The 24,275-nt window shown below is 39.1% G+C and overlaps 1 pseudogene; it reads right to left on the reverse strand.

Annotated features, from left to right (window-relative positions):
* Nucleotides 1–24,275, reverse strand: part of LOC131747650 (transmembrane 9 superfamily member 2-like) — a 127,127-nt pseudogene that overhangs the window by 8,520 nt on the left and 94,332 nt on the right.

The following is a 24,275-nucleotide window of genomic DNA, read 5'->3' on the forward strand; positions in this document are numbered from 1 at the left end:
TAAACGATGGACTAAGATGAAATAAGATAGGCATCAAAAATGACAAATACAAAGACATATAAAGCAGCATGGGGCAATATTTATAATATGGTGTTAGGTGAAAAAAGCCCGACCTTAAAGAACTCCCAGGCATCTCACCTATGAGAACACTGCATAAGCCTAAACCTGTCGACTACAGCAGAGCATGAACAAAAGAAGGTACCTTTATATTTTAGGGTGACATGATTATGGACAAATTTTTCTTTAACATAGAATTCCATGGATGTTCATACTATAAACATAAATCTTCAGATGACATTAAGGTCTAATGACTTAATTGAAGAAAACTCTAGTAAGATTTCCAAATCCCATAGTCTAAATGGGGCGCCCTAAGACAATTCAATCATCTAAGAAAACATCTTAAGAACAAGATCACAGAAAGCTTTGGGCAGGACTTGTTACCTTTTTCTATGCTGATTGCTAAATTTATCAATAGAATAACTTTCCATCCTACATACCATCATGCCACTTCCCTCCCATCCTACAAAGCTCGTCGGGAGTCAGTATGGTACAGTGATAAGACCATGGGCTCTGGAGGGACACAAATCTCCTCTGTTGGTTACTTGTTGATCTTGGGCAAGTGACGGTCTTGCCAAGCCTCAGTTTTCTCAGCTGAAAAATGGAGACGATAATACCTATTCCTACTCTTGGCTTCCTTTTTTGAATCCAACAACTTCAAAGGTTCAGGTGCACGGCTAACATATGTCTCTGAACCTAAAACACTCCTGATTTCAATTTGCTGCATATTATTCCCATAAATCATTAAAATGTCTACGAATTCCCAACTTTTTGATGCTCTATTTAAAGTACCAAATTGTCTCCTACCCGAAAAACAAAAATCCATCAACCCTCACATTGTTCTGATAGTTGGCTGAGCGAAAGTATCTGGACTCTGGAGTTAGGCAGACACTTAGCTGTATGATGTAGAGCAAGATACCTATCTCCTCTGTGCCTCATAAGTGAAAAGGAATCATATCCCCGCCCAGCTAACAGGCTTCTTGACCTGACGAAAAAAAGGATAAAATACATTAGAGGCACCCAAGAAATGATAGCTGTCACTGATGTTCTGATCTGGGGCTTGAAAAATATGTTCACATGGGATTTATTTGACTAGTGTGGAAGTCCTCCACATCACCTGTAGCTTGGAATCACCGGGGGAGATTTAACAAATACTATTGCCTGGGTCAACCACCCCCCCCCACCGCCAGCTATGCTGATTTAATTGATCTGGGATGCAGCCTGAGTGTCAAGAGTCTTTAAATCTCCCCAGGTCCTAACATGCAACCATGGTTCAGAACCTCTGGGCTAGCCTGTCTTCCTTCCTTAAGTATGAAGAGAGGTGTGGAAATTTCTCTCCTAAGGGCCACTGTACCACACAAGTTAAAAGCAACGTAAAGGATCTGGAGAGATTAAAATATTTTTTTTTTCTACAGCTCAATTGCTTGTACTACAACTTGAGGGTAGAAAAAGGGAGATGGGACAAAAAGGGAGAAAATTATCACTTTGGTGTCTTTGTCTACTTTTGCCTCAGGACAGAGAAAGTACTAAACCAATACTAGAAGTGTCCTAGTTTCTTTCTAAACCTCATAACCTTTTTTTCATTAGGTGGGGTGATACATAACAAAAAGACAATCCAACCACAGGATCTTGAATGAGGCAGTCCAAGACAAGCAGAGAAACCCGTTTTCCCCCTGTCCTTTCTCTAATTGCAATTCAATAATGAAAACAATTCACAGTCTGATCTAGAACTGGCATCCACGTGAAAAAGACGAAACTAGCGAAATAAAACATTTTGAAAGTCTATCACATTCTATGCAATCTACACAAACCTTTAAAGAGGCTTTCCACAGTCACTCTGGGGACTAAATTCCAATCTACATTAATTTGAGAATTGGCAGCTGTGAATAAGACACACGTAGAAAAGAGTTTCCTGAAGCTGGAATTAAAGCCATTGCACAGAGGAATACAGAGAAAGTGTGTTTGGAAGAAAGGGTTTTGGGGACCTTGATTCTCCTCAGCCACATTTGATTCAGTCGTCAGTAAGCACTTTCTCTGGGCCCGGCACTTGCCAGGTAATGTAAAGGATAGAAAAGGGGGCTCTGGTGGGGAACGATGTCAGGGGCTGCACAACATATCGCTATTTATACAGAGGTCTCAGTCCAAGACTTGGAAAGGACCCCTAACCCCTTGTCTGTCTCGCTTCCACACCGTATCAGTCACCAAGACCTACCAATTCCAACGTGGAATTTTTTTTGAAGTGCAAATACTTTATTTACATGCTTATTTAAATACTTCTTTTCCTCAACTAAATACTTGCTGTGATAACAGAATACAACTGCTTCCCCCCTCTCAGTTGTTAACCTGTGAAATTTTTTGTTTTGGTGTTTACATACATAGGAAAACATCTTTATAACAAGTTTTAGAATTAAAGAGGAGACTGAGATTCAGTAACACTGCCATACCCATTAAAAGTGCCAGCAAATGGATGAAAATATTACCAGAATTCATATTACATATTAAACCACATTTTTTCACGTGCACGTTATTGTTAGGATTGGAAGAAAGTGGTGTTATTTATTGCAGAAACTCTTCTTAATAGATACAATTTAATATAATGTATAAATAGATTTTATACTCATTCTTGCATAATTGTATAATTTGTTATGAAAATAAAAATCAGAGATGGTAAATGTAGTTTTCACTGATTCCTTGATTGTTTATGTTTACTTTCCGAGCTCGATGCTCTATCATTTATAAATTAATGTTTTCTGTGACCTTTTCTCTAAAAACTTTATTATCACTTCCAGAGCATAATTGGCATTGATGTTTTTATGGGAATCTTCTGAATCCATCCCCTCCATCCATCTGTCCATCTCTGTAGCCAGTGGGTCTTAAGTCACACTCTCTTCATCTCTCATCTAGAAAACTGTCTCCCGGCTTGTCTTCACTTCCGGTATCCCTCTCGAATCTATTCTCTGTCACAGTGATTGTGACATTTCCAAAACACAAGTTTGATTGCCAGGTCCCTACTTACAAACCTTCTTCGATAGCTTCCCATAGCAAAAGTACTTAAACCCCGGAAGGTATCAGACATCTTTCAAGCTGCTAAAAATACAGATCAGCAAGGATTCTGATTCAGGGGCTTTGGGATAGGCCCTGGGCATCAGACTTATTGGTTTTAGTTAGTTTTAAATAATTTCCACAGGTGAATGTAAGGCACACCCAAGTTTGAAAATGACGACTATACATGATAAAAATTCCAACTCCTTAAGCGTCAGCACACAAGGTCCTCCAGGATCAGACCCTGGCCCGCCTCTTTACGCCTTGTTCCTGCCACTTGGTGCCTTAAATTTTAAACTCCCCAACCCCAAATTACCTGAAGATCTCTGTGCTTTCACAAAACTCCAGGTTAACTCTATTAGGCTCCTTAACACGATGCATGGAAACGATCTGTTTAGAGGTCTTCTCTCTCCAGATGATAGCCTTGAGGCTAGGGGTGAAGTCTTCCTCAGTTTTGTACCCCCAGTGCATAGCACAGTGTTGGGCACATTGTAGGTGGACAACAAATGTCTCTTAAACTGAACTGTTTAAATTAACTGCTTAGCAATGTAAGCTCCATGAGGATAGGGATTTTGATCACTGCTAAAGCCCCAGCCTCTAGGGCAGTGCATGACATACAGTAGGTGTTCACTATATTCTTCTTGAATGAATGATGAATAAATGTCAGGAACTTGGAGAGGGCATCATAGGGAATGTGCTATAAAGCTGGATTCAGAGGCATCTGAGGATGGGAGACAGCTATTCCAGATAGAGGGGAAAGTACCCATAAAGGCCTGAAACAACTAAAACCCTGGCAGTTTTAAGGAACAGTGAGAACCATGGCAGAGGGGTTGGAACACATTAAGGGTGAGTGATCAGAAAATTAAGGGAATATTAAAAAGAGCATATAGGGACTTCCCTGGTGGCGCAGTGGTTGGGAGTCTGCCTGCCGATGCAGGAGACACGGGTTCGTGCCCCGGTCCGGGAGGATCCCACGTGCCGCGGAGCGGCTGGGCCCGTGAGCCATGGCCGCTGGGCCTGTGCGTCCGGAGCCTGTGCTCCGCGACGGGAGAGGCCATGGCGGTGAGAGGCCCACGTACCACACACACACACAAAAAAAAGCACATAGGAGAAAAGACCGCAAAATAGGTGGGGTCCAGATAATGAATGATAAGTTAAGCACTTTGGATTTGATACCATAGGCAACTGGAAGCCAGCAAAGATTCATAAGCCAGAGAGTGAGATGAACAAATTTATTCATGACCAAGACAGTGACAATGACGATGATAATAATGATAATAGCTGATATTTACTAAATATTTATTATATGCCTGGCTCCAAGTTAAGTGTTTCACCTGTGCGATCACTCTGAGATAGGTGCTATTATTTTCTATAAAGAAATGGAGGCTCAGAGAAGTAAAGCGACTTGCCTTACAATACACAGCCAATAAGCAGTACAGCTGGGACTCAAAGTCAATTCTGCCCTGACTGTTCTAGGGTGGAGATAATCAATACAGGCTGAGATGACCAAGAACTGCTTTGTACAGAAAAATACCTCAAAGAATAAGCAGCAGTTGGACAGGAAATGCTTGAGGATGGGAGTAAGAAATCAACTCAGGTATGAGATGCCAGAGAACATAAAATGCACAAAACAAGAATGCCAGAGAATGCAGCTTTTGCTTACCTCTGGGGAAAAGGAATACTTCCCTTCCTTTGAAAATTTTTAGTATGATGCTCAAAACTAGAAGAATACTGGCTACCACAGGGCCCAGGGTTAGAATAGGTCTGTAACTACTTGCACTGGGAAAAATGATAAGACCCTGAGGTTTTCAATATCCTTGAGAATAGAGAACACTCTGTCCTGTTAAATCCTACAGCACCTGTCACTTTGGTCCATAAATATAAGCTGAAATCAAAATCAGCTGGAATTAAGGAAGTAATGTAATTATCCCAGAGATTACACTGGCATTGACTCCCTCTATCCTAGAATAATGTGGAAAAATTGGAAGGATGTGCCTCTATTTTTTTTAAAGAAGGGCTGGAAGGGTTGAAGGGGCATGGAAAAGACTTGGGATAGTCTCTTTTTATCATCTATTCCTGAGGGCGATACTTCATTGCTTTACATGCACCTGTCTTCATTCTCCCAATTACAGGAAGTCCACCTGATCAAACAGAGGCCCACAGAGCAGATTCCGCAGGCATCCTTTGGTGGTTGGTTTAGCCCCACCTCAAAGAAAGTACCTCTTTCTTAAGGACACAGAGAGTTGTGTTTAAGATAATGAACTTTAGAGTCAGACCAACCTGGGTTTGAATGAATCATAGCTCCCACACTTACTAGCTGAGTGACCTTGAACAAGTCACTTAATCTCTCTGAGCCTCAGTTTCCTCACACATGCAATGGGAATGACATGACCTACACCTCATAATAATCATACAATTAGGTAAAAATTAAGTGAGATAAATGTATGTTTCCATAGTCCCTATTAGCACATTGCCAAGCCCATAAAAGAAGTAGTTTAGTAAATATTTGTTGGTTGGCTAACAATTAGCATTAATACATCTTTATCCCTTTTTGATCTTTTGGCCTTTAGAATTGAAATTTTTAATAAGACAGAGACAACTTGGTATAATAAAGCACAAAAGGCCCACTACAGCTAACATTTGTGTGTTAAGATAATTGGACTTTTCCTTCAATACAGTGTATTTCATCTTGCACTGTGTGAGAACATTCTTCACTTTAGTGATACAATATTATATGGTAGACACTCTCAAAATATATTGAACTTCATTCGCTTCTTTTAGTGAATAAAAATATATTCAAAGCATAGACAGTGAGAAAGCCAACAGGAAAGCACTCTGCACCCGGCTGGTACTTCTTCTGGGTCGTAGAAACTTGTTGCATCACACTGGCTTCAATCACTGCACAGTGATTGGTGGTTCAGAATCTCAGACTCTAAACATGTTTTCTTGAGATGAACAAAACTATATTTGGAAAACAGCATTAACTCCCAAGTAAAAGTGAGGTCCCAAAACAGTTCACTCTAGACCAGATTTCTTAACAGCAGTACTATTAACATTTGGGGCCAGATAATTCTTTGTTGTTCAGGGCTGTCTGTGCATCGTAAGATGTTTAGCAGCATCCCTAGCCTCTACCCACTAGATGTCATTAGCATCCTCCCAGTCATGACAATCAAAAATGTCTCCAGATATTGCTAAATGTCCTATATGGGGCAAATTTGTCCCCGGTTGAGAACCACTGCTCAGGAATAAAAGACTGTGGCTGAATGCAAACATTTATATAAAATATTTAATTTACTACCCAATGGCAATGCAGCCAGGATTTATATTAAACCATAAACTCCATTATTATAATAGAACATAGCATTTAAACACAAAGAGAAGGAATCTTAAGTGTTAGATTATTGTGATCTTATGCCTATTATATCAAACTAGAGATACATTTTTTCGATTAATTTTCTTAAGACTTTAATGCATTTGTTGATCTCGAAAACAAAACTTGATGCAAATAAAAAATCACTAACGATCCTCCAATCAAGATCAAGTATCCATACATGTGCCAACCATGAACATCCATTAGAGATCTGAGTAAAGTGATCAAATTAGAAGAGATCACAGCCTACTTGGTGATGCACAGACTTAGTTTCTTTAATAGCCAGTTTCTTAACAGCTGGTTAAACTAGTTATACTAAAACCAGTTAGGATTTTGGGCAAGTCCCCGAACTTTAACTGAAATTTATCTTTGTCTCTACAATACAAAGTTTCCCTCCTGGTACCCTTTGGTGACATTATTGGTATATTGTGGCTTATCCTTCTTCCTGTTCTTTGAATCCAATTTCGAAATGTTATTTACACATCTGTTAGTGTGCTATGAACTGAAAATTGGGTAGAGGAACACCAGCCACAATGTACATCACTTCCTTTGCCTCAAAAAATCAGAGGAAGAAAACAATGGGGTGTCATTTTAGACATACTGAGTTAACAAAAAAGAAAACCACTTTCTCAGGGTTTTGTGGTTATTGTTTCTTTAAAAATAATATTCAATGCCAGCCAAGGCTGTAGAGAAACCAATACAATACTGCTGATGGCAGAAGAACATAAAGAGCCATAAAAATATTTACACTTTTTGACCCTGTCATCCCATTACACAGACTATCCTAAGGAAATAATCCAAAATGGCGGGGATTCAACAGTGAGGAAACAGTTAAGTAATCTGTTCAATAGATTAAACAGCCATAAAAATGGCAAATATAAAGGATATGTAGAAACATACTCAATATTGAAAAGTGACAGCTATGAAGTCTTCTACTTCCATTGTGATGCCATGGATGAATTCAAATACCAAAGAGAAATGTGCTGACCACAAGGAAGGGCCTTGGATGAATGCGTAATTATTCTAAATTAGTGTGAAACTCTTCAGCATTTTTTACATGAGTGGATATTGCTAATTTTAACGTTCTCATTTTAAAAAAATCACTATCAGAAAGATTTGTCTACAGCAAGAAAGAGTAATCAGCAATTAAGAACTATACTTTTGTGGACATCTATATTCTTAAGACTAATTATTTAGTTAAGGATGTCTTCCTCAAAAGTGAAACACCATGAACAGAGGCAATAAGCCTTGCTCCCTGCTGTGAACCTCAAAATGTAACGATGAAATGTAAAGAGATGCCATTTAAGAGTCTTACGCAGAGAGGGCTTCTTAAAGAACAGTTCTAGAAAACTGATGTCAAAAGCACACTTCATGATTTTACTAATTTTTTTCCTGATATGAACAATAACCAGGATTTACTTTGCAGGTTTCTCCTACCCATGATTTAATTTAAAAATAGATATGGAGATACCTTTTTCTCTCTCTCTACCCCCATATGAAAAATAATTTGCTCTGATTCATGATGATGACATAGGAAGATCCTGAACTCACTTCCTCTCATAGACAGACCAAATCTACAGCAATATATGGAACAAATTCCTCCGAAAAAACCTGTCACACAGACCTCTTCACATGGGGCAAATGAGAGGGAAACCACATCGAAGGGGATAGGAAAGGCTGAGACACAGTCTCACCATAAACCCCAAACCTGGCATGGTGACGCACATTCAGAAGGGAACTCAAGACCTGGAGCTTCTTTCTGAGGAGCAAAGCGTTCATGCCTTATATGGATCTCTCCACCCTTTAAGACTGGCACCTGAGAAATAAACCCCCCAAACATCTGGTTTTGAAAAACAACAGAGCTCGCACCCATGAGACCCAAGGGGCTGATACAAACTGAGGTTTGGCTCTTAAGGGCCCACACACAATCTCCAAAATATACAAACAGCTCATGCAGCTGAATATCAAAAAAAACCAACCCAGTCAAAAAAATGGGCAGAAGATATAAATAGTCATTTCTCCAAAGAAGACATACAGATGGTTAAAAAACACATGAAAAGATGTTCAACATCACTAATCATTAGAGAAATGCAAATCAAAACTACAATGAGATATCACCTCACACCAGTCAGGATGGCCATCATCAAAAAGTTTACCAACAAGAAATGCTGGAGAGGGTATGGAGAAAAGGGAACCCACTTATGCTGTTGGTGGAAATGTAAACTGGTGCAGCCACTATGGAGAACAGTAGGGAGGTTCCTTAAAAAACTACAAATAGAACTACCATATGACACAGCAATCCCACTCCTGGGTATATACCCAGAGAAAACCATAATTTGAAAAGATACATATACCCCAATGTTCATTGCAGCACTATTTACAATAGCCAGGACATGGAAACAACCCAAGTGCCCATCAACAGATGAATGGATAAAGAAGATGTGGTACATACATACAATGGAATATTACTCAGCGATAAAAAGGAATGAAATAATACCATTTGCAGCAACATGGAGGGACCTAGAGATTGTCATACTGAGGGAAGTAAGTCAGACACAGAAAGACAAATATCATATGATATCGCTTATATGTGAAATCTTTAAAAAAGTGTACAAATAAACTTATCTACAAAACAGAAACAGAGTCACAGATGTAGAAAATAAACTTATGGTTACCAGGGGGTAAGGGTGGGAGGGATAAATTGGAAGATTGGGATTGACATATATATACTACTATATAAAATAAGTAACTAATAAGGACCTATTTTTTAGCACAGGGAACTCTACTCAATACTCTGTAATGGCCTACATGGGAACAGAATCTAAAAAAAGAAAGAGGATATATGTATATGTATAACTGATTCACTTTACTGTACAGTAGAAACTAACACAACATTGTAAATCAACTATACTCCACTAAAAATTTTTTTTTTAAAAAAAAGGGCCCACACGCAGACTCACCGGCTCCAGGGCACAGAACAGAAGCAGCCTTTTGAAAGGCACCCAGACTTGATGTGAAAGACTCCTTTGCTAATTTTAAAGCGTTGGTCTGAAGGGATGGGGCCTGCTGGGATATTCTCGGGGACAGAGGCTGGTGGGTGCCATCTTCTGCTCTCCTTATGCCTACCTAAGCTAGCTGGTACCATATTTTTTCTTTTATTTTTTCCTTTCTTTGCAGCGGGTGTCATCTTTATGCTTCAGCCAGTGGGCACCATCTTCCTCCAAATCCCCCTGCCTTGCTAAAGCCAGCAGGTGCCATCTCCCTTACCTCTTATGTTATTTCCCATTTTCCTTTCTCTTCTTGTTTTCTTTTACTTTCATTTTTTCCTCTTTTTTCCTTTTTTTTCTGTGGGTGCCATCTTTGCACTTCCCCTTTGCCTTGCTCCAGTCAGTGGGTGCCCTCTTTGTGCTCTCCCCCAGCCATACTCCAGAGTGCTGTATCTCCCAGAGGGGAGCTTCTACACACATCTGGCACCCCAGTTTTTACATATGGTGCCCTGATTTTTGCAGCTGCTGCCAGGGGACACCTCTGCATTGCCCGGCTCTGATGTGCAGCGGGGCTTATGCTCACACGTCCCACAGGACTGTAACCAATGGAGGAAGAGTTCTTAAACAGCTACCACTCCCTGGGCCCAGCAAGAGGCAACAGACCCAGGGGCTCCTATTACCTTATCATCATAGCTTCAGCCTGAGGGGCAGGCTTCTAATTAAGTCCACATCTTAGGGCTGACTGTAAACCTTCCCTGAGACTTTGGAGGCTGGGAACTCTTATATGAGTCTGGTGCCCCAGTTTTTACATTTAGTGCACTGGTTTTTGCAGCTGCCTCCCAGGGTTACCCCTTGATCGCCTGGCTCTTGTGGCCAGGAGGGCTGGTGTTCCTGGGTCCCATGGGACAGTAACAACTGGAAAGACAGTCCTTGGCAACTGCCACCCCCAGGGCACTACACAGACAGCAGACTGAAAGACCTCCACAGGCTTTTTGTGAAGGAGGCCTACTTGCTAGTCCTAAACCTTCAGCCTTAGGGGCAGGCGTTAGGTTTGGCACACATCTGGAAGCTATGGAGCTGCTCTCAGGGAATGTACGCTGAGGAACATCACCTTTGCACTCTCCCTCTACCTTGCTACAGCTCACCAGTGCCCCCCAGAAAGAAGTTTATATACTCATCTGGAGCCCTGATTTTTGAGATTGCTGCCCGACAGACACCCCCAGATCACCTGGTTCTGACAGCCAGTGGGGTTTACACTTGCAGTTCCACAGAAGATATATGTGTATTCTTTAAAAGCTGTTGCCTGAGGGTCTGGCTTTCAATCAGTCTGAATCTCGATGCTGACCGAGATCCTCCCCTTTGAGACACCGAAAGGTTTTGGCACACCCTCAACTACTAGGAACTACTAAAAATGAAATAGGCTAATGGACCTAGAGACTGTCATACAGAGTGAAGTAAGTCAGAAAGAGAAAAACAAATATCGTATATTAACGCATATATGTGCAATCTGAAAAAACTGGTATAGACCAGCAGTCCCCAACCTTTTTGGCACCAGGGACTGGTTTCATGAAAGACAATTTTTCCACAGACCATGGTGAGGGGGACTGGGATAGTGGTCCAGGAGGTAACACGAGCGATGGAGAGCAGCAGAAGCTTCACTCACTCACCCACCGCTCACCTCCTGCTGTGCGGCCCGGTTCCTAACAGGCCACGGACCCCTGGTATAGACGATCTTATTTACAAAACAGAAATAAGAGACACAGACTTAGAGAACAAATGTATGCATATGGTGCGGGGGATGAACTGGGAGATTGGGATTGACGTATAGACACTATTCATACTATGTATAAAGTAGATAACTAATGAGAACCTACTGTATAGCACAGGGAACTCTAGTCAATCTCTGTGGTGACCTAAATGGGAAGGAAATCCAAAAAAAGAGGGGATATATGTATACGTATAGCTGATTCACTTTGCTGTGCAGTAGAAACTAACACAACATTGTAAAGCAACTATACTCCAATAAAAATAAATAAAATAGGCCACTTGGATAATCACAAAGGTTTGAAAGACAATCAAGAGCTAGGGCAGATTTCAACAATGAGGTTCATCTCCTACACAAGGCCAACCCTTCAAAGCTGGGAGAGGTGGCTATTTCATCTAACGCACAGGAACCAACATAGTCAAGCAAAATAAAGAAACAGAGGAATATGTTCCAAACAAAAGAATAAGAGAAAACCTCAGGGGAAAAAAAAACACAAAACCTTAAGGAAACAAAGTTAAGTAATTTACCTGACAAAGAATTCAAAGTAATGGTCATAAAGCTGCTTACAGAACTCAGGAGAAAAATGGATGAATACAGTGAGAACTCCAACAAAGATGTATCAATAGAAAATATAAGAAAGTTTCAAACATAAACCACAGAGCTGAAAAATACAATAACTCAACTGAAAAATACACTATAGGGGTTCAATAGCAGACTAGATGAAATAGAAGAAAGGATCAGTAAACTCAAAGACAGGGCAGAGGAACTCACCTAATCAGAGCAAAAAAGGAAAAAAATGAAAAAAGTGAAGATAGCTTAAGGGACTTATGGGACATCATCAAGTGGACTAACATTTGCATTATAGGAGTTCCAAAAGGAGAAGAGAGAGAGAAAGGGGCAGAAAAATTATTTGAAGAAATAATGGCTGGAAACTTCCCTAACCTGGGGAAAGAAACAGATGTCTAGATCCAGGAAGCCCAGAGAGTTGCAACTAAAATGAACCCAAAGAGACCCACTGAGACACATTACAATTAAAATGTCAAAAGTTAAAGACAAAGGGAGAATACTAAAAGCAGCAAGAGAAAAACAACTTGTTATGAACCCCCATAAGACTATCTGTAGATTTTTCAGCAGAAACTTTGCAGGCCAGAAGGGAGTGACAATATATTCAAAATGATGAAAGAAAAAAAAATCCAAGAATACTCTACTTGGCAAAGTTATCATTCAGAATTGAATGAGAGATAAAAAGTTTTCTGGGCTGGGGAGGGATAAACTGGGAGAATAGGATTGACATATACACAGTACTATACAAAACAGATAACTAATGGGGACCTACTGTATAGCACAGGGAACTCTACTCAATACTCTGTAATGGCCTATATGGGAAAAGAATCTAAAAAAGAGTGGATATATGTATATGTATAACCAATTCACTTTGCTATACAGCAGAAACTAACACAACATTGTAAATCAATTATCATCCAATAAAAATTAATTTAAAAACAAAAGCTTTCCAGACAATCAAAAGCTAAAGTAGTTCATTACCACTAAACTGGCCTTACAAGAAATGTTAAAGGGACTCCTTTATGCTGAAAAGAAAGGGCACGAATTAGTAACAAGACAACTTATGAAAGTATAAATCTCACTGGTAAAGGTAAATATATATTAGTAAAGGTAGTGGATTAATCACCTATAAAGCTAGTAGGAAGGTGAAGGGGCAGGAAAACCTAATATAAAGGTTAAAGGACAAAAGTAGTAAAAATAAGTTAGGTGATACACATAATAAAAAGATGTAAAATGTGACATCCAAGACATAAAACATAGAATGAGAGTAAAACTGTAGAGCTTTAGAATGCTTTCAAACTTAGGGTCTTATCAACTTAAAATAGACTGTTATAAGTTGTTATTGGGTTGGCCAAAAAGTTCCTTTGGTTTTTTAAGTAAAAATAAAAAACACATTTTTCATTTTCACCAAGAACTTTACTGAACAATGTATTCACTGTTTTGTTCCACTACATTCTGTCATTTTTCAGGCAACTTCATAATTCCAACTTCCCAAAACTTTTTATCTTTTTGAGCAAAGAACTGTTTCAGGTGCCTTTTACAGTTTTCCAGGGAATTGAAATTTTTTCATTAAGAGAATTTTGTAAAGACTGAAATAAATGGAAATCCAAAGGTGCAATGTCTGGTGAATTCAGTGGATGAATCAGAACTTCCCAGCCAAGATGTAACAGCTTTTTCCTGGTCATCAAAGAAACATGCAGTCTTGAGTTATCCTGATGGAAGATTATGCATTTTCTGTTGACTAATTCCGGACGCTTTTCGTCGGGTGCTGCTTTCAGTTCATCTAATTGGGAGCAGTACTTGTTGGAATTAATCATTTCGTTTTCCAGAAGGAGCTCATAATAGAGAACTCCCTTCCAATCCGACCATATACACACCATAACCCTCTTTGGATGAAGACTGGCCTTTGGTGTGGTTGGTGGTGGTTCATCTCACTTGCCCCACAATCTCTTCTGTTCCACATTATTGCACAGTACCAACTTTTCCTCACCACCCGTCACAATTTGTTTTAAAAATGGAACATTTTCATTAATTTTAAATAGAGAATCACATGCAGAAATACGGTCAGGAAGGTTTTTTTCACTTAACATATGTGGAACCCTAACATCAAAGCAATTCACATAACCAAGCTGGTGCAAATGATTTTCAATGCTTGATTTGGATATTTTGAGTATGTCAGCTATCTCCCGTATGATGTAACGCTTATTGTTCTTAATTAATGTCTCGATTTGATCACTATCAACTTCAACTGGTCTACCTGACCGTGGTCCAGTGAGAAATATACAGCACGAAACTTCGCAAACCACTTTATTTTTTTGCAAACCACTTTTGACATGTCCAATCATTCACAGCACCTTTGCCATACACTGCACAAAGCTTTTTTTGTGTTTCAGTTGCGTTTTTAGCTTTCTGGAAATAATAAAGCATAATATGCTGAAAATGCTGCTTTTTTTCTTCCATCTTCCATATTAAAATGGCTACAAAAAAATTCAGGTTTTTTTACTATTTTTTTAATTTTGGCAGTGTCAGGTCTTAGCTACAGCATGCAGGATCTTCGTTGCGGCTCATGGGCTTCTCTCTACTTGTGTTGCATGGGCTCCAGAGCACGTGGGCTCTGTAGTTGCAGTATGCAGGCCCTCTAGTTGTGGCTCACGTGCTCAGTAGTTGCAGTGTGCGGGCTTAGTTGACCTGCAGCATGTGGGATCTTAGTTCCCCAACAGGGATTGAACCTGCGTCCCTGGCATTGGAAGGCGGATTCTAAATCACTGGACCACTAGAGAAGTCCCCCAAAATGCAATTTTGATAAGTTTTCTTTTCAAATGCATGCTGATATGACAGCTGTCACAACACAATCTAACAAAACTGTTTCGAATGAAGTTAAAGACAACTAAGCGCTACTAGAGCCATCTTATGGAAAAAAACCGAACGAACTTTTTGGCCAACCCAATATACATAGGCCTCATGGTAGCCACAAAGCAAAAACCTATAGAGATACACAAAAGATAATGAGAAAGTAATCTATGCATACCACTAAAGAAAGTCATCAAACCACAGAGGAAGAGACAAGAGAAGAAAAAAGGGACAGAGGAACTAAAAAACAGCCAGGAAACAAATAACAAAATGGCAATAAGGACATAACTATCAATAATTAAATGTAAATAGACTAATTCTCCAATCAAAACACATACAGTGGCTGGAATGGATAAAAAACAAGACCCATCTATATGCTGCCTATAGGAAACTCACTTCAGACATAAGGACACACAGACTGAAAGTGAAGGGATTAAAAAAAAAAGATATTCCATGCAAATGGAAACCAAAAGAAAGCTGGGGTAGCTATATTTACACAAAATAGATTTTAAAAAGAAGACTGTAATAAGCTAATAAGGGCATTACATAATGATAATGGGTACAGAGGATACATATCTCAACATAATAAAGTCCATATATGACAAACCCATAGCTAACATCATACTCAAAGGTGAAAAGCAAAAAGCTTTTCCTCTAAGATCAGGAACAAGACAAGGATGCCCACACTCACCACTTTTATTTAATAGAGTATTGAAAGTCCTAGGCAGAACAATTAGACAAGAAAAAAAAATAAAAGGTATCCAATTTGGAAAGGGAGAAGTAAAACTGTCACTATCTACAGATGACATGAGATTATGTATAGAAAGCCCTAAAGACTCCACCAAAGAACTATTAGAACTAATAAATGAATTCAGTAAAGTTTCAGGATACAAAATCAACGTATAGAAATTTGTTGCATTTCTATACACTAATAATGAACTATCAGAAAGAGAAATTAAGAAAACAATCCCATTTACAATTGATCAAAAAAAGAACGAAATACCTAAGAATAAATTTAACCGAGAAACTGAAAGACCTCTACACTGAAAACTGTAAGATGTTAAAGAAAGATTGAAGAAAACACAAATAAATGGAAAGATATTCCATGCTCATGGATTGTAAGAATTAATACTGTAAAAATGTCTACACTACCCAAAGGAATCTACAGATTCAATGCAATCCCTATCAAAAGTCCAGTGGTGGATTTCCCTGATGGTCCAGTGGTTAACACTCTGTGCTTCCAATGCAGGTGGCGCAGGTTTGAACCCTGGTCAGGGAACTAAGATCCCACATGCCGCACAGCATGGTCAAAAAAATAATAATAATAATAATAAAATAAAAGTCCAGTGGTAATTTCACAGAAATAGAACAAACAATCCTAAAATTTGTATGGAACCACAAAAGATCCCAAATAGCCAAAGCAATCTTGAGAAACAAGAACAAAGCTGGAGGTATCAATCCCTTGATTTCAAACTATATCACAAAGCTACAGTAATCAAAACCGTATGGTATTGTCATAAAAACAAATACATAACTCAATGGAACAAAACAGAGAGCCCAGAAATAAACCCACACATATATGGTCAACTAATTTATGACAAAGGAGCCAATAATATACAATGGAGAAAGGATAGTCTCTTCATAAGTGGTGTTGGGAAAACGGGACAGTTACACGCAAATGAATGAAACTGGACACAAAAATTAACGTAAAGTGGATTAAAGACCTGAATGTAAGACCTGAAACCATAAAGCTCCTAAAAGTAAATATAGGAAGTAAGCTCCCTGACATCAGTCTTGGTGATGATTTTTTTGGACTTCACACAAAAAGCAAAGGCAACAAAAGCAAAAATCAACAAGTGGGACTACATCAAACTAAAAAGTTTCTGTACAGAAAAGGAAACCATCAACAAAAATGAAAAGGCAACCTACTGAACGGGAGAAAATACTTGCATATCATATATCTGATAAGGGGTTAATAGCCAAAATATATTTTTTTAAAAACTCATCCAACTCAATAGCAATAACCCCCCCCCCCCCTCAAAAAAAATCCAATTAAAAATGTGTAGAGCAGGACTTCCCTGCCGGTCCAGTGGTTAAGACTTTGCCTACCAATGCAGGGGGTGAGGGTTCAATCACTGGTCAGGGAGCTAGGATCCCACATGCCTTGCAGCCAACAAACCAACACATAAAACAAAAGCAATACTGTAACAAATTCAACAAAGACTTTTAAAAAAATGGTCTAGGGCTTCCCTGGTGGCGCAGTGGTTGAGAATCCGCCTGCCGATGCAGGGGACACGGGTTCGTGCCCTGATCCGGGAAGATCCCACATGCCGCGGAGCGGCTGGGCCCGTGAGCCATGGCCGCTGAGCCTGCGCGTCCGGAGCCTGCTCTGCAATGGGAGAGGCCACAACAGTGAGAGGCCCGCGTACCGAAAAAAAAAAAAAAAAACAAAAAAAAATGGTCTACATCAAAAAAAATTATACAAATTTTTTTAAATGGGCATAGGATCTGAACAGACATTTTTCCAGAGAAGACAAAACATACAGAAGGCCAACAGGCACATGAAAAGATGTTCAATGTCACTAATCATCAGGGAAATGCAAATCAAAACCACAATGAGATATCACCTCACACCTGTCAGAATGGCTATCATCAAAAAGATAACAAATAACAAGTGTTGGTGAGGGTGTGGAGAAAAGGGAACCTTTGTTCACTGTTGGTGGGAATTTAAATTGGTGCAGCCACTGTAGAAAACAGCATGGAGATTCCTGAAAAAAATGAAAATAGATCCACCACATGATCCAGCAATCCACTCCTGGGTATTTATCCGAAGAAAACAAAAACACTAATTCAAGATATATGAACCCCTATGTTCACTGAAGCATCATTTACAGTAGCCAATATATGGAAGCAACCTAAGTGCTCATCAATAGATGAATGGATAAATAAGATGTGGTATATGTTTGTGTGTATATATATATATATATATATATATATATATATATATATATATATAAAATTCAGCCATTAAAAAAAGAATTAAATCTTGTCATTTGGCCATTTGGGACAACATGAATGGACCTAGAGGGTATTATGCTAAGTGAAATAAGTCAGAGAAAAACAAATACTGTATGATTTCACTTGTATGTGGAATCTAAAAAATGGAACAATTGAACAAATGTAACAAAATAGAAACAGTCATAGATACAGAGAACAAACAGGTGGTTGCCGGGGGTGGGGGTGGAGGTTGGTGGAGGAGTGAAATAGGTGAGGGAGATTAAGAGATACAAAATTCCAGTTACAAAATAAATAAGTCATGGGATGAAATGTACAGTGTGGGGAATATATTCAATGATTATGCAAATCTTTGTACGGTAACAGATGGTAACTAGACTTATCATGGTGATCATTTTGAAATGGATAGAAATATCAAATCACTATGCTGTGTACCAGGAACTAACACAGTGCTGTAGGTCAATTATACTTCAACAAACAAGCAAACAAACTCATAGAAAAAGAGATCAGATTTGTAGTTACCAGATGTGAGGGGTGGGTGAAGAGGAATTGGATGAAGGCAGTCAAAAGGTACAAACTTTCAGTTATCAGATAAATAAGTACTAGGGTTGTAATATACAATGATAAATATAATTAACACTGTTGTACATTATATATGAAAGTTGTTGAAAGTAAATTTCAGCACAAGAAAAAAATTTTTTTTTATTTCTTCAATTTTGTAACTATATGAGATGATGGATATTCACTAAACTTACTGTGATCATCATTTCATGACTATGTAAGTCAAATCACTATGCTGTATACCTTAAACTTATACAGTGCTGTATGTCAACTATATCTCAACAAAAATCTCAAAAAAACTGGAAAGGAAAAAAATATACACCCTCCAGAATGATTTTAGGGCTATTATGATAGATGTAAGCATTTTATTACAAAAAAAATGGGCAGAGGATCTGAATAGACGTTTCTCCAAAGAAGACATACAGAAGACCAAGAGGTACATGAAAAGATACTCAACAGCATTAATCATCAGGGAAATGCAAATCAAACCCACAGTGAGATATCACCTCACACCTGTTAGAATGGCAATTATCAAAAACACAAGAAATAAAAAGTGTTGGTGACGATGTGGAGAAAAGGGGACCCTGTGCACTGTTGGTGGGAATGTAAATTGGTACAGCCACCACAGAAAATGGTATGGAGGTTCCTCAAAAAATTAAAAATAGAACTACTGTAAGATCCAGCAACTCCAGTTTGGGGTATTTATCCAAAGAAAATGAAAACACTAACTCAAAAAGATAAATGTACCCCATGTTCACTGCAGCATTATTTACAATAGCCAAGATATGAAAACAACCTAAGTGTCCACTGATGGATAAAGGGATAAAGAAAATGTGGTATATGTATACAACGGAATATTATTTAGCCATAAAAAAATGTAATCCTGCTTTTTGTGACAACATGGATGGGCTTTGAGGGCATTATGCTAAGTGAAATAAGTCAGACAGAGAAAAACAAATACCGCATGCTCTCACTTACATGTGGGATCTTAGGGGAAAAAAAAAAAAACAACCAAGCTCATAGATACAAAGAACAAATTGATGGTTTCCAGAGGCTGGAGGGCGGGGAGAGGATGTGGGCAAAATGGGTGAAGGGGGTCAAAAGGTACAAACTTCCAGTTATAAATAAGTCATGGGGATGTAATGTACAGCATAGTGACTATAATTAACAATACTGTACTGCATGTTTGAAAGTTGCTAAGAGAATAAATCTTAAAAGTTCTCATCTACTCCAAAAATTTTATAACTGTGTATAATGACAGATGTTAACTAGACTTATTGTGGTGATCATTTTGCAATATATACAAATATCAAATCATTATATTGTACACCAGAAACTAATACAATGTTGTATGTCAATTATACTTCAATCTAAACATTCTTTTAATTGAAAATAAAATAAAATAGATATGGAAACATTATACCATAATGGTATCTCCTCTCTTTCATGCTCTATGTAATTCATGTGCTTAGCACTATAAAGGATATAAAATAGGCATACGATGTGGTCCCTGTTCTCAAGGAGATTCCAAGTTAGTTGGGGAGACATGCTAAAAAAGTCAGGAGGAGGGCTTCCCTGGTGGCACAGTGGTTAAGAATCTGCCTGCCAATGCAGGGGACATGGGTTCAAGCCCTGGTCCAGGAAAATCCCACATGCCGCGGAGCTACTAAGCCCGTGCGCCACAACTACCGAGCCTGCACTCTAGAGCCTGCGAGCCACAACTACTGAAGCCCGTGCACCTAGAGCCTGTGCTCCACAGCAAGAGAAGTCACCGCAATCAGAAGCCCACGTGCCACAATGAAGAGTAGCCCCCGCTCACTGCAACTAGGGAAAGCCCATGCGCAGCAATGAAGACCCAATGCAGCCAAAAATAAATAAATAAATTTTTAAAAATATATATATATTTTTAAAGTCAGGAGGAGACACGCCTAAACTCAGTAAATGGTTCAGTTTAAGAGGTTTAGGAAATATGCTGAGTAGGCAGAACAGGAGCCCAAACACGAAGTTAAGTTTAGACCTTGATAGAGAAGTATGGCACTATTAAAGCTTTCAAATAAGAAGAGTGATATTATCACATTAGTTCCCTATTTAAACCCCCTCAACTTCCCATCACTCCTACAATAAAATCTAAATTCCCTAGTACAGTAGAGTTTTTAAGACCCTGGTAAGATCTGCTAGTTCCTTATGTCTCTAATCACTATTGGCCATCTAGTGCCACCTTCCTTCTCTTACCATCTTGAACTTCTCTGTGTTCTTTCAAGATGTCATACTCCTTCTCACTTTAGCACTTTTGAACATGCTGTCACCTCTGTTTGAAACACTTGATTATCCACCTCTTCTTCAATATCATTTCTTTCACAAAGCTCATCAAACCCATAATTCCTTCTTTGTCTCCCATCCATTAAAATATAAGATCCACAAAAGCAGGGGGCCTCACCTGTCTTCTTCAGCACTATGTCCCCAGCACCTAGCGCAGGGTCTAGCGCAGGGTAAGACAGAATAAGAAGCTTCTGGTGAAGAATAAATAGGGGAGGTGTAATTAATTAACTATAAAGCATGGAAGGGCTATGTTCAGAATTCCTGCAAAATAAGCCAAGGAGATGAGAGATTAGAGATGATGGTCAAAGGAAGAGAGAAATTAAGATGAGTCAGTTGGGGGGAAAGGAAGTGCTACATTCACTTTCTGGGGCATGTCGAGTTGGCTATACCAATGCAACATGCAAATGTTCAGAATATAATTGGAGAGAGGTTATGACTAGAGATACAGATTTGGGAGCTGGCAGCACTGAGGAGATACGTGAAGTCCTGGGACTAAATAAGCTCTAAAAGGGAGAGTGTAAAGGGCTGAAATGCTGAAAGCTGAACTCTTGATAAAGGCTAGAGTTAGGTAACAGGAAGAGGGAAGAAAACAAAAGAATTCACAGCATGGTACAAGGAGAAGAATGCCAATCATGCTGGCAGAATTTCACAGAATAGGTGTTGAGTAGTGTTTAACTAAGAAGCCAAGGAGGATGAAGACCAAGGAAAGGCCTTAGATTTGGCAAGAGACCACTGAGAGCCTTGGAGAGTCACATATTAGTGACAGAAGCAATTCAAGTGGTGGAGCCAACCAAAGGGCACAGATTTTTGTCAGCAATGTGACCATTTGGGATGACATCTAACTTCTGAAAGAAGCTGTTGTAATGTAAGACTCCCAGAAAAAGGCAGCCTGAGTCAAAGTGTTAGGTAATGAAGAAAAGAAAACATAATCCATCTAACTGCACATTACACAAATAGAAAAGCCAGTAACTCACAGGGGGAGAAACCCAAAACAGAACACATGAGGGGCAGAGACGACATGTACACACAGCGATAGGGATGAAATTCACAAACAATCTTGAGAAAAAGAAACAAGACCCCAGTGAAGCCAGACGTAAAATAGTAGATCTTGTATGATTCCAGTCACCTACAAATCGAAAACAGGCCAAATTAACCGATGCTGTTCAAAGTCAGAATGGTGGTTGCCTTTTGGGGAAGGTGAATGGAAAGAGGCCCGACCGTGGCTTTGGGTGTGCAGATCACGTACTGTTTATTAACGTGGGTGTCAGTTACAGATTGTGCTCACTGCTCTACACTTATGATGTGTGCACTTTTCTGCAGGTATATTTCAGTAAAAACCTCAAAAACAAACATGAGGAGGCTGGTACACTAGAATGGTGAGACACGCTCAGGCCTTCGGTTTTAAATAGAACTTTCTGAGTTCCCCAACCAGGGATCCAACCCGGGCCCCCTGCAGTGGAAGTGGAAGAGCGGAATCCCAACGACTGGACCGCCAGGGAGGTCCCTAAATAGAATTTCTGGTGGCTGAGAGATGAGAGAAGTCCTGCCCAGTCTTCTCTTTACTGAGGAGTTGAGAGCAGCAGTATATGAAAAGCACAGAAAGGAGCCGCCACCAAGATGCCCAGTTTCTCACGTAATGTTTACATGTGTCTTAAGGCTTTGATTTCTGACAAATTTCCATTGTTAATTTTTGCATATTTGTTGAGGCTGAGAGTTAAAATTGGAGAAAAATATTTGAAATGTTCCAAACTGATCTACACAAGTGATATGACTTGAGCTAAAACCAGAACTTAAAAGTGAGACAGGTAGAGGTGGACCGCTGCTTCCCTTGGGTTAGAAAGGGCGTAAAGCTCTCCATCTTCATTATGTCTCCAACTGGATCATCTTAGAAACCATGCCATTTTTTCACCTGCCTCAAGCATTAATTTAAACAAAAGTTTCCATCACAGCAGAACCCAAATAACAATCCCAAATGAGTAATCCTGAGAAGTATACATCTTGTTCCTCACCTATAATTGCTTATATTGACTTAATCTAATTTTACTCATTTAAAAGTTATTCAAGTCGGCTAATTTTTTATGCTTGGGAGCTATTCAAAGGTGATTCCACATAACCCTTACTGTGCTTTGGAACACATCCCTACTGTTTAAAAAACATTCACAAGAGACAGTCTTACAGCTAAGTACATAAGGTCCCTCCAGCTCCCCGGGCTTTGCAATCTTTTATCTCCAAAGCATAAAAATGAACATGATGACTCTGTTCCCTCTTCCTTCCATTAATTGTTAATTGATGCTTATTATATTATGGCTATCGCCAAGTCTTTTTAGAGAATCTGAAATACACAGAGTAATTCTGTGCTTACCTGTGAAAAGGAAGAAAATCAAGACCGTGATCATCGTGTACCCAAAGTACAAAATGGTGTTTGCAATGCCCGTGATTTGAAGTTTGGTAAAGAAGTAATAAACTGCATACAAAGAAAGGTAAACAGCTGTAAAACTGCTGGTAAAAAAGGCTCTCCACCACCAATGATAATCCTGCAAAAAGAGGTAGAAAAAACAAATTTTTAGATGAAATTCTAACTATCCATGGGTTAGCAATTATTGTAATAACAAGAAACATAAAATAGGCTCTGTAGGATTATGGATTAAAAGAAATAAAGGGGGAAGTTTTATAAGAAATTTAATATAATATGTACTGTCTGACGAATGTACATCCTGCTTGGGGCGCCCTAACAATGATAAACTCTTGGTTTCCAGGGGGATGATGTGTGCCCTCAGGGACTGTACTTCTAATGTGTGCATCCTTTCTCTGCAGATGCTGCCTCAGTCCTGGAAGGCTTTCAGGTCAGCTTCAATTTACTGGCCAGAGTTGTGCTGGGCCTGAATTGATGCCTCAGGCCAGGTAAAAAAAAAAAAAAAGGTTAATATAGACATTTAAGATAGACCTTTTTTTACCCTTTCAGTTTTATTGGGATTTTTATTGAGATATAACTGACATAGAGCACTATCTAAGTTTAAGTTACACAGCATAATGATGTGACTTACATACATCATGAAATGATTTTCACAGTAAATTTAGTGAGCATCCATCATCTCATACAGATACACAATTAAAGAAACAGAAAAAAATGTTTTCCTTGTGATGAGAATTTAGGATTTACTGTCGTAACAACTTTCATATATGACGTACAGCAGTGTTAATTGTATTGATCATGTTGTACATTACATCCCTAGTACTTATTTACCTTATAACTGAAAGTTTGTACCTTTTGACCACCTTCATCCAATTATCCCTCCCCCCAACCCCTGCCTCTGGTCAACACAAACCTGATCTCTTTTTCTATAAGTCTGTTTGTTTCTCTAAGACTGACCTTTACGGTTAATAGGATTTGTTTTAACTGGCTAAATTCAGGACCCATGGAGGCATGACTGAGGTCAATAATCAGGTTAGTCTCATCCTGCCCCATGGGCCCTTCCTGAGAGTAATTTTACCATAAAGGCATTGTGGTCAAGGGCCAAGGAGATAAAGTGTGCAGAAAAGAGTTAACATAGCAGGTGTGAGGTTGCTATCTTTCAAAGGGTCTGCTTACAAGGTTGACTCTTGGCTTATATCTGGGAATTTGGCATTTAATCATTCCCTGACTGATGAGACTGGTTTGCTCTACCTAGGTACTGGTTTGTACCTCTACTGTACAAACAATGTGATTTATGGTGAATACTTGCTTTCCTTTGGGGAGTCTGGAATT

Source organism: Kogia breviceps, chromosome X (assembly GCF_026419965.1).
Source record: "Kogia breviceps isolate mKogBre1 chromosome X, mKogBre1 haplotype 1, whole genome shotgun sequence".
In the NCBI taxonomy this organism is placed as follows: Eukaryota; Metazoa; Chordata; class Mammalia; order Artiodactyla; family Physeteridae; genus Kogia; species Kogia breviceps.